The sequence below is a fragment of the Desmodus rotundus genome, chromosome 11, assembly GCF_022682495.2.
Source record: "Desmodus rotundus isolate HL8 chromosome 11, HLdesRot8A.1, whole genome shotgun sequence".
Lineage (NCBI taxonomy): Eukaryota > Metazoa > Chordata > Mammalia > Chiroptera > Phyllostomidae > Desmodus > Desmodus rotundus.
Genome location: NC_071397.1, coordinates 16,288,596 through 16,300,744, shown reverse-complemented (window position 1 = coordinate 16,300,744; position 12,149 = coordinate 16,288,596). Strand labels below are relative to the sequence as shown.

Sequence of the window (12,149 nt, the reverse complement as noted above, 5' to 3'; positions counted from 1 at the left end):
CATTTTGAAAGTGCACAAAACATAATTTAACAATGAATATATAAGTACAAGGCAATTATTCATATATCCACCAATATACCTACCACTCAGGTCAAAACATATCACACCGCGGGCTCTCCAGGATTCCCCATGTGCCCCCATCACACATCACCACCCCTTCACCTCAGCCAGAGGTGATCCTTACCCTGTCTTTCATGGTTTCCACTTTATAGTTTTACCACTGATGTAGATATCCCTACAAGTACTGTAACTCTTTGTGAAGTCTATAAAGGTAGAAAAATATACTTGTATTCTTTTATGTTTTGCTTCTTATGTTGAATTTGTTTACAAATATTCATCCATATTATCATGGATAACTGTTTTGCTTATTTTTACTGCTGTGTAGTATTCTGTTGTTAGAGTCTATCACAACTTATTTAATCATTTTTTGATAAATGTTTGGATTTTTTCCCAGTTTGAGATGTTATGAGCAATGCTTTTGTGAGCACTCCTGAGTGTCTTTCCTTATATACTTTAACACATGTCAGGACCACAGAGAAGCTTTGTAAAAACACAAATTTCTGGCCCCCACCTCAGAGTTTCTGATTCAGTAGTCCTCCGGTAAGTCCCCAGCACTTCCATTTCTTATAAGTCCCCAGATGCTGCCAATACCACCAGTCTGGGAAACACCTTTGAGAACCATGGAGCCGGTCCTGCCTGTTTGAAGTTGGTCCACAGCCCAGCTTCCTACGCATCACCTAGGAGTCAAGCAGAGCTTCGGAATGTCAGACTGCACCCCAGACCTACGGAATCAGAATTTTAATTTTAATAATATCCCCAGGTGATTTGAATGCACATTAAAGCTTGAGAAAAATTGCCGTAGGTTAAATATATCTTGAAATGGATTTTTTCTGGGTCATAGTAATATGGATATTTCTAGATAATGTCAAACTGTTTTTATAGTAGACTTACAATGTACACATTAACCACCAGAAATACGTGTATTTCCAGGTACTTTTCAAATTGCTAAGAAAAAGACATAATAGTTTATTTTTTAACTTAAATAAGCCTTCCTAAAATGTTTCTAACTTACCATCTAGAACACATTCTTCCTAATACTGTAAGTGGGTAAAAATAGTACATAAACAGTATAAGCCCCACTCCTTCGTTTTTCCATAGATTCCCCCTTTTTCAATTTATAGACAGTGATGAGCTCTTAAAGATTTAAAAAAACATAAAGATATAAAGGGTTTGAAACAATTTTCAAACAAAATAAGTAATTTCTCTTGGACAGGGGACATTAATCAAAGTGGGCGTAATTTTTTTACAATTTGAAGTGATCACTCAAGTTTTAATACGAAAACAGTAGAAAGTTTTGGAGATACTTTCAGTTTTACTATGGAAACGTTCGAACAGGAGTGAGGCAATCTTAACATTTTTTCATTTTCATGAACCTCGCATGGTGAGTGGCTTTCAACTACTGAGCTCGATGTTCCACTTCCGTCTTCCTGAACATTCACTTGTGTGTGTTTCAGATTTCCTTAATGCAGGAATATAATCTTTCTAATGGTATTAAAAGCCTGGTGGAGCGATCGCATCTTTCTTTTGTTTATTTAGTTTTTAGTTGAGACATACAATTCAGATCAAACGAGGGCCACGGGCTTTGCCCTCCCCTGTAAAAATGCTGTGAGGATGATACATCCAATCGTGGTGGGAAAAACACCAGGACAAAGGCAATGTGAGTGGTAAGGACATATAAATAAGAACTACTTCTAATATTTTTATAAATAAGCTTAGGTGTTGCCCTGAAAAGGCCACATAAAAACCCCATTCAAAAGTACACATATTTTGTGTGCTTAAATGTAGATTTATTTAATTTCTTCTTAATTGTACTAATAATATTACAGTAGTTTCCAGCCTAATTAAAGGATAATTAAGTGCGGGACAATAGCTAAAAAAAGTATGTCTCTCTTTTACAATATAATCACTTACGCTAATGCACTATAAATTGAAATGACAATAATATTGTCATTTCAATAAAATTAACAAACTTAATAAAATTAAGTTTGCAAGGGAACTCTAATAGCTTAATATAGCAAAACCATTCCACATCATAGATATAACAGGAAAACTTTATTAGTAAGAATTTCATGTCATTTATTTGCTCATTCAGTTGTCAGTTCACCACTACTGCCTCCCCACGGTAAAAATTCTAATCCATAAAAGAAGCTCATTGGTGTTGTCCATTAAGTTGATGGATTTTTTTTTTTTTTTGTATGTACATCAGCTTCTCCGAGAGTAGGTTTCAGACTGACCAAGGGCAGTGCAGTTACCACCCAGCTGATCATCAGCACGGTGACTGTGCGCCAAGAAGTAAGCTCTGGCCATCGCAAAGTGTTGTGCCTGTACAGTAGGACGGAGCTGACTCAACAGACTCACCGACCTCCCTGTCGCATGTTCTGAACAGTGAGTCATCTTATAGTCCTTCCATGACTATTCCGCCGGACCTAAACTCAAGACCCTCGCTCAGCTGTGTTTTCCCCTCCTGACTTGCACTGCCCAGGTCGCTGTCAATAACCGTTACCCACCTGACTCCAAACTGTTGCAAAACCTCCGTGTCTTACTGATTAGTGTTAGAGCACAGCGACAACTCTGAGCTGGTTAACACTTGCTGTGCACAATTACTATAATCTACAAGAATGTGGCTGCCCCATCTGTGTCTCTGTAAGTACTGCCTGCTGCAAATGGCACTGGTCCAGGGCAGAGAACTGACTTTTCCCAGGCCCCCGCCAAACTCAAGTGCCCCAGTCTTACATGGAGTGGCATGAGAGGTAGTGTAAGGTTAAGGCTCTTCTCTTCTTTTACCATGAGATGCATTTATTGCAGTTGTCTCCAGAAAGTCCTTATAACAATGTACATTACCAGGGAGCAGAACACCAGTATGTAGCCTTCATCCATCTCTTTATATGCATACAGTAACTCATGCTAAGATATAATTAAATACACGATAAAGGCTGCGATCACAATAAGAAAGTATACATTTGGCAACAAGTGGCACTCCCACAATAACTTGTTCTGATTAAATTCCTAACAAGGACCCTAGCACAATCAATCCTTCTAAATTCTTGCCAAACCTCACCTTATTACTGTGTCATTTTGTCTTTTATTTTGAGGGCAGTGACAATTCCAGCCCAATTAACCTTAGCTAAAAACAATTAACATAAGAAGGAATTAAGTAGTACAAATTGGTAGTTACAAAATAGTCATGAGGATGTAACGTGTAGTACAGGGAACACAGTCAATAATATTGTGATCACTATGTATGGCGCCAGGTGGAAACCACTACAAAATAATATAGAAAGTCAACTGTAGTAAAAAAATAAAAATTACACACACACACACACACACACACACAAAGAAAAACAATGACCATGATCTAGGAGGAAGGGCATGCTCTACCGATACCTCACCTGTATCCTCTGTGAGCACTTTCTGTACCTAACGGCACTCACTCAGGACAGAACGGTGCCTTTTCCCGGGCCGACTACTAAACCGTGGTGTTCCAACCCACATGGGGTGTTGTGAGAGCTACCATGAGGCTGAGCTGATCGACAGTTCTCTCTCACCAGCCGCCATGTTACGAGGGCCTCTACCGTTGCCCCGGACGGTCCTTGTTAACAGAGTCATTACCAGGAAGAGGAGAAGGAGCAGCAGAGTGGAGAACTTCTTCATGTCACTGTGGGTGTGATTATGAATTTAGCTGATGGTAATGTGTGAGACACAAAGCAGATAGATTGATGGGAATAAGAAATACAAAAAATTGGAGCCAGTATTACTGTCCAGACTGGCTTCCTTCTCTAGGGAGGTTTCTGATAATCATCAAAAAAGCACAGGTGTACATGAAACCCTGGGAAGTTTGGTGGAATAAGAAGGAGCCCTCTAAAGCAGGTGTATCTAAACTTTAGGCGTCTGTGTGCTACACTGGAATAAGAAGAGTTGTCTTGGGCCACACATTAAATACACTGCCACATGTAATCACAGAAAAGTCTCATAATGTTTTAAGTAAATTTACGACTTTGTGTTGGGCCACATTCAGAGCCATCCTGGGCTGCACAGACACCCCTGAGGGGGGAAATAGCATATACCCAATTTCGCCACTCATTTACAGTTCTAAACATAGGAGTATTCTTACCTTATACAAGATGGGATGCCCAAGACCTGGACTGGGAAGTTCAGATAGTTGGAAAAATCCCTCTTGGTGGGTTGCCAGATCCTGGAAGGCTCCAAAGGCCAGAAAAACCTTCAATCCAGCTTTACCAGTATGGAGCCTTTGCTGAAAGGATTTCTAAAATAAAAAGTAATGAGTAAATAAATAAATAAATGCCTTTGTCCCTCACACTCTCACCTGGAACACCCCATCCCCACCCTGAGGACCTGAACATCTTAGGTGACAAAACTAAAGTTTTTGCAGCCTCAAAATCATTAATAGCATTCCTATTACATGTGTGAGTATATGCAGGTATGGGGAGGAAAGGAGTTAGTTTGGTTTAATAACACCTGAATTGTGTTACAGTGCATTGCATTCAAATACATCAAAGAGTAACTCAGACTAAATATTGTTCTCCCAAGAAGTGGCAATCTCTGTCCCAGTAATCAATAGGCAACCACTTATAATTAAAGACTCATTTGTCTACAATCTTATTAATGTAGTCAGTTTGATAGAAAAACACTTAAAAGCTGGAAAACATGGAGAAAATTCAAACTTCAGAATCAAGAATGTTTTTTTTTAATTTTAATTTTTTATTGTTATTCAATTACAGTTGTGTGGCTTTTCTCCCCATCCCTCCACCCCACCCCAGCCAAACCCTCCTCCCTCCCCCACGATTTTGTCCATGTGTCCTTTATAGTAGTTCCTGTAATCCCCTCTCCTCACTGTCCCCTCCTCCCTCCCCCCTGTCCATTGCTAGATTGTTCTTAACTTCAATGTCTCTGGTTATATTTTGTTTGCTTTTCTTTTTCTATTTATTATGTTCCAGTTAAAGGTGAGATCATATGGTATTTGTCCCTCACGTCTGGCTTATTTCACTTAACATAATGCTCTCCAGTTCCGTCCATGCTGTTGCAAAGGGTATAAGCTCCTTCTTTCTCTCTGCTGCATAGAATTCCATTGTGTAAATATACCATAGTTTTTGGATCCACTCGTTTGCTGATGGGCACTTCGGTTGCTTCCAGTACTTGGCTATTGTAAATTGTGCTGCTATGAACATTGGGGTGCACAGGTTCTTTTGGATTGGTGTTTCAGGGTTCTTAGGGTATAATCCCAGCAGTGGATTGCTGGGTCAAAGGGCAGTTCCATTTTTAGTTTTCTGAGGAAATTCCATACTGTTTTCCACAGTGGCCTCACCAGTCTGCATTCCCACCAACAGTGCACTAGGGTTCCCTTTTCTCCGCATCCTCTCCAACATTTGTTTGTGGATTTGTTTATGTTGGCCACTCTGACTGGTGTGAGATGGTACCTCACTGTGGTTTTAATTTGCATCTCTCTGATGGCTAGTGATGCTGAGCATCTTTTCATATGTCTCTGGGCCCTCTGTATGTCTTCCTTGGAGAAGTGTCTGTTCAAGTCCTTTGCCCATTTTTTAATTGGGTTGTTTCAGAATCAAGAATGTTAAGTTATAAAAGATGCCAAACAAATGAAACAATTCATAAGATCAAATAAAGTTTTATTTGCAAAATATTACAATCCATAATTCACTCATTATTTCTTCAAACACAAAGACGAGGGGCAATTCAATCCTAACTTTAGTAAAGTCTGAAAGATAAATATTGAGTACACTTTATTAATACATGAGAGATAACAGCCAGCTAACAAATACTGGATGGTCATACTTGGTGATGAACAAAGGGAGTTGTAATGAATACCTTTGAATATTTCTTTAAAAAAAAATCCCACAGTGCTCTATACTGACCTCATGCAGACTGAATGGTAACAAATTATTTCACAAAAGTAAAACACAAAGGAAAAGGTCATGAGGACCAGTAAATAATCTCATATGGTTCCTGATAGATTTATTTACAAGGAGATAATATCATTGGCCTATATTAGAGTAGTCACTCCTGAAGTGTCTTCCTTCTCATAAGGAATATTGACCTGGTTTGGCATTGATAAAGGAGGATTATAGAATAGATATGCAAATGGAAGGTCCAGCAAATGGGTGGAATGCAGAGCTGAGTTTGTCTCATCGCCTTGTCCGTACTCCAGACGCATCAGGGTAGGACTGCCACCACAGAGTCTGGTCACCATCCTTGCTCAGTCATCAGACACTACACAACACAGCTCTTGTGGCAGGGCATCGGTATCATCAGTGGTGCTTCCTTTTTTAATTAGTTAGAACATGTGAGTGCTAGACACCAGACATACAATATTTGGGGCTACAAATCTGAGAAAAACTAGCTCACAAAGAGGGTAATCAAATCTGGGAATACAAATTTTATGGTCTGAATTTGGGGCCACATCAATGATGCTTCACACTTAGTGAGGATGGTGATGCCAACCCTTACTTGGTACCTTGGTCTAAGGGACAGTTTAGGCAAATTCAGACCAGACTGCACAGGAAGATGCGCTCCTTCAGCAAGAGCCCAACCCAACCCTCTGTGTCATGTGATCAGAGGCTGGAAGTGCTTTCTTTAGAGTATCATTGCCTAACCTGTCCTTTGTAGTCAGTGTACCTTGTCAGCTGGTAATTGTAGGTACCCAAAACCTTCTATGCTTCACTACCTAGGCATAATGAGGTGGATTAAGCAATGGAGACCTGACTCTTTACAAAGACCCTTAAATGGATTAGAATGTGTTATTTTCCTGTGCAAACAGCTTAGGCCACTTTGAACACATTGTACTTATAATGCCATGGACTTACCAGATCTTTCATACCTGACCTCAAAGCACTCTGTAAATAAAGTGCTTTCCCCATTTCGTAAAGATGGGGAAGGTGGAGTACAATAGAGCAAAATGAAAGTTATACAGTTCTTTCAGGGGGCCTTATAATTAGAATTGTTGCTTGTATAGTTCAAGTTACCAAAAAATAAACAAAACAGGCAAATGAATAAATAAAAGCTGTGCTGAGGGAAAGGAGTTAAAAACTGAGTCATCTATATTAGCTGCCTAGTTGAATCAAATTCATATAGTCATTCTTTAACACTCCGTTGTCTTGGTCTATGTATGTATAAGCCTGTTGTTTCATTGTTTATTTTATTCTACGTACAATCACATAAGCCCATATAAAGACAATTGCTGAGTCATCCAATCCAGGGAGCAATTATTAGATTCCAACATGGAAGAAATTCAGGAGCAGAAAAAAGTCCAGAGAAATTTCAAAAGAAAATGTATAGAGCAGGAGAGAGGGTCATTACTCACAGTCACTTTTTCTAAGAAGCCAGATTATATATATATCCATTTTACAAACATTTGTACTTACTATGTGACAAGTACTGTTTTAAGCATTGAGAATAGAGCAGTGAAAGAAAAGACAAAATTCCTGAAGAACTTGGAAAAAATGAAGACCCTGGTTACAGCTCTAGTATTTAGGTGAGTATAGGAGGAGAAAGCAGCAAGGAAGTTGGAAAAGGAATAGTTGGTGAGGTAGGAGCAAAACCAGGAAAGTGTTGTACCACAGAATCAAAGAAAATAAAGGGCATCGGAATGGTGGGATGTTAACTGATTAGAAAGCCTTTGAGGGGGAGTACAATAAAAAGAGAAGAGGCTATTGGATTTGGCAACATGGATGCCATGGGTGACTATGGTTAGCCCAGCCTCGATGGAGATGTAAATAAAGCCACCTCTTTGAAGAGTTTGAAAAAAAAAAAATGAAATAAGGAAGTGTAGTGTGTCGGGTGACTACAGACAATTTGTTTCCATAGTTTTGTAATGAATGAGAAGGAAAGAAATGAGAGACAGTTGCGGGGAGATATAGGTGGAGATTTTTTTTAAAATTCAAGGTAAAATAACAAGCTACTTGTTGATGGAAAAGGTATGGTAGAAAGGGAGAAATTGATGATGGTTGTTAGAAGGAAAGCATTAAAAATGCAAATGGGGTAGGGCCCTAAGCACAGGAAGGGTGTTAGCCTTTCTTGGATGCAGACACACCTTATTCAGAGTAATGAAGACCCAGCATTTGGGTACAAACACGGGCAGATGGATATTTTCAAAAGTGGAAAGGTGTGGAAACTGTTGACTTCTTTTTGTTTAAAGAAATAAACTTGGAAGAAAAGTTTTCATCTAGGAATCATGGCACAGCATTCAGGAGAATTGAAGAGAGAAATAACGGTATGGGAAGCATAAGCTCGGTTTTGTAGCTTTGTGCTTTTCTCCACCCAGTGTTCAGCTGCAGAAGTACAGAAGGTAGAGGCTTGGGTCTCATCGGGATTTCGGCTTTGCCAGGCAAAAGTACTTATAAAGGGAGTGAGTTTAAAGGTGCACATGGCATCTTACTGAGAGGTCAGGAAGTAAGTGAGAATCAGAAACACATTTATAGGGAGAAAACAAAAATGTCAATGGATTTGATATTGAGGCACAAAGAATTGCTGTAGTTCTAGAATAGGATCCCGAAGACAATGCAGTTTGGAGCCAATGCAGTTCCAGTGTTGACAAGACTAAGGGGGTGACTGAGACAAAGGGCGCCTAAGACACAGGGAGGAAAAACTGATGGTAGCAATACAGCAAACGAACAGACTGCCAGTGTGTAAAACTGGGTAGAATGTACAAATGGATCTTATACAATCTAAGATTTATGACAGAATAATTTAAGCTGCAATAATAAAGAGACCACAAAACACAGTGTTTCAATGAGATAAAAGTTCATTTCTCTCTCCCATAACAGTCCAGATATAGGCAAGAAGACCAAAGAAGTAGGTTGCTGTGTTCCATGAGGCCATTCAGAGAACCAGGGACTCTGCTTTGTTGCTCCAGCGCCTGGATGTAGCTCTCATTCATGTGGTCAAAGCTGGCTCATCATCATCATATCCAGGTGGAAAGTGAAGGGCAAGCTGCTTCCTGTTAAGGAATTTGAACATGTCACTCCTGCTCTCATATAATTGACCCTATCTTAGCATTACGGTCACACCTCCGTAGTCTGTGGTGGACTGACTGGCCATGTGCCTGACCAAACCTCAAAGGTTTTTATTACTAAAGGGAAGGAGGAGAAAGAACAATGGGGAGTAATTAGCATGTCCCCTACGAATATTAAACTTACAAAGAATAATGGCAAAGGATGGATTTCCATGGAATTGAAATTTTTATTTCATAGATATTATGACATTTTCTGTATTTACTTGTAAAACTCAATAATTGAGTTCTTGTTCTGCAGGTTGACATTAAAAAGAAAACAGCCAGGTATTTTACCAGCAAAGGTGAGTTTATTTGGGAATAGCACAGCACTGCAATTCAGGATAAACATGCTATAGTGAAAAGTATAGACAGGCAAGTCCCGCAAACAAAGGGGAGGAGGAGTACAGGGAAAAGGAGGGAGTTGGGAGCGGGCACTTTGAACAAATGTCCACTGGAGAAAAGCAAGGGTTCAGAAGGCTTCACCTTGGCTGAGTTTGTGATGGTTCTCCTGGCTGGGCAAGGAGAAAATCCTCCTGCTTCCTGCTGAGGTAGTAAAGACACTACTTGTTGGGAATGCAAGGTAAGTCTCCTCCTGTCGGGGTCTGCAACTGACAGTTCTTCCTGTCGGGTGGTCAATTGATGTTGAGTGCTGGTGCGTGAGGTTTCCGTTCTTTAGTTTCACAGTACCAAATATGAACGGGGAATACTTCTGTGATTCTGGCACGGTCCTTGATCTCAAGGAGCTCAAATTCTTTGTCAGGGAGGCAAACCAAACAAAATTACTAGGGCTACAAGGGGTTGTAGACACTATGTCAGAATAATGTCTGTGATAAAGTGAGTGCCGAAAAGAAAGAACGCATTCTCCCTGGACCAGATGATTGCAGGGAGGCGGCGAGGATAGACGTCATGGAGCAGGTGTGGCAGGAAGGGCTACCAGTGTAGAGATCTCCTCGGTGAAAACAGTGTCTTCACATTCGCTCTCTCATATACTCCTCCAACCGTTCTTTGAGGAGTGTAGGCCCAGTGTAATGATTTACATTTTACAGACAAGTAAACTGAGGCTCAGTCACATGCCCAAAGGTTCACAACTAGTAAACAGCAAAGCTGGTTCTAGATTCCAGCTCCACAACTTATAAGAACAAGAATCTTCCTAAGCTATTAGGCTTGAGGTTATGAAGAGTTACATGAATACGACTTGGAGAAGAGTGTGTGTGTGTGTGTGTAGATTTCAATCCGAAAAAATAACTTGAAAAGCGATTGTTTATTAACTGTAGAAATAGGTCAATGCACAGCAGACCACACAAGATGGAATTTCGAAGAAGAGCAGAAGCAGGCCAGCTCTTGCATTATTATTCTCATTATTCCCCCCACGGAGGCAATTTACAATGATGTAAGGCACAGTACCCTACGCCTCTCCTGAGGCAGAGTACACCAACATAGCTTCAAACGACATTACACAGCCTAAGCATTCACTTCTTCCACCAACCTTGGCTCCCCAAAAGCTACAGCTATTTCCAGAAATCTAATTCAATCAGAAAACAAAGATTTGCCACGTGGAGGGTATTCCGAAAGGCCTGGAAAAGCCATTTGGAAAAGAAGTTCCAAAACTGTTGTTTTGAGCAATGGCAGCAGCTTTAACTTGCCAAGATGCCCCTGTGGAAACAATGTTCACTTGAGCGAGTACCCTGTCGTAAATGAAAATGCAACCTTGTAAATATATTGCCAGATCTTAGAAAATGTATCATTTTTCTCTCTATCACCTTTAGCAGGTTGTGTTACTCCTATTTACTAAGGCAGAGAGAATCAAGAGGAAACCAGCATCTAGATTAAAAAATTTATTGGACCTTTGATGCATCAGAGTTGAGGCTGAATCCACTAACTTCATTCAATAAGCTTCATTGCCTCATCTCATGGTTTAGACACTCTAGCTCTGGGTAGAGAACAAGGGCTTCCATCTTGCTTTTTCCTGTCTTCTTAGAAAACAGTTTGTTGCCCTCATCGAGCTCACAGAATTGAATGGGCAGGGCTGACACATCAGATACATAAACAAACTTGACTGAAAAATGTTAAAAATTCTAGGCTGTTAGTACGTACAGAGAATTATAGAAAGCTTACTCTTGGGGTAAATCAAGAGAAGAAGCTTAAGTGGAGGCCTGAAGGGTGAATAACATTCATCAGGCACGTGGGAATTAGCAGGGGTGGGGAGGGAGAAAATCAGGTCACAGAGCCAGTAAAACTGAAGTTTGCTGGTTACCAGTGGTAGGCATTTTCCATGCTCACCTCTAAAATATACTAAGTGACAGACAGTGTCCAAACACCGTAATTTTCATTTAAATGCCTAAAAGCATTTGTGAATATTATCAAAATTCTATCATAAACTATGATGTTTATAAATCAGAAATGGTCAAATATTGACCCAGTTTTTAGGAAGCATAGAAGAGTAATTCCGGAAGGTGACATCTTCACATCGATCATTGGCACAATTCCAGGGCAACCAGCAAGAGGAACATGAGTAAGCTGAGCTTCACGGAGAGCACATCCTCCACAACCACCCTGATGTCCTTGCTCAGTTGTGGCCTCAGAGTTTCTGGGCTATGTGAGCACTGTCAGACCAGAAAAATAAGTGAGGCACTTTTAAATATTTTGCTAAAGTAGGAAAAAAACCTACAATTTTTTCCATATATTCTGAGGAGAGGGTAGAAACGGCTTAAAGTAAAGGCTTCAAATAGGTAGATTGCATGTAGATTACTCATTTTTTCAGTGACGGATATGAGAAGCCTTTAATAATATGAGAAGCCTTTAGATAGTCAAACATGGCAGGTCAGGACCCTTTCATTTGGGATGTGGGGTATATGAAACGGAGGTTACTTAGAACACTCAAACTTCCTTTGTACTAACTAATCCCCCAAATCTTTATTGCTCTAAGGAAGAAAAATATATCCCAAAGCTGAAAACTACACAGAGCACAGAGAGCATCAGAGAGAGTTCTCCAGAAGGAAAAATGCCCTAGGCTTGGCACGGCTAACTTCCTTTTTGTTCAGCTGATCTGTTACCTATAGGTTAATCC

General features: G+C 40.1%; 1 long non-coding RNA gene across 1 annotated transcript; it reads right to left on the bottom strand.

Annotated features, from left to right (window-relative positions):
- Positions 1 to 619: 619 nt before the first annotated feature.
- On the bottom strand, positions 620 to 4,336 carry LOC123479507 (uncharacterized). The gene is made up of 2 exons (XR_006655146.2): positions 4,172 to 4,336; positions 620 to 737 (listed from the first exon to the last, which is right to left on the bottom strand). It is a non-coding gene; the product is annotated as an uncharacterized lncRNA (long non-coding RNA).
- Positions 4,337 to 12,149: the final 7,813 nt, after the last annotated feature.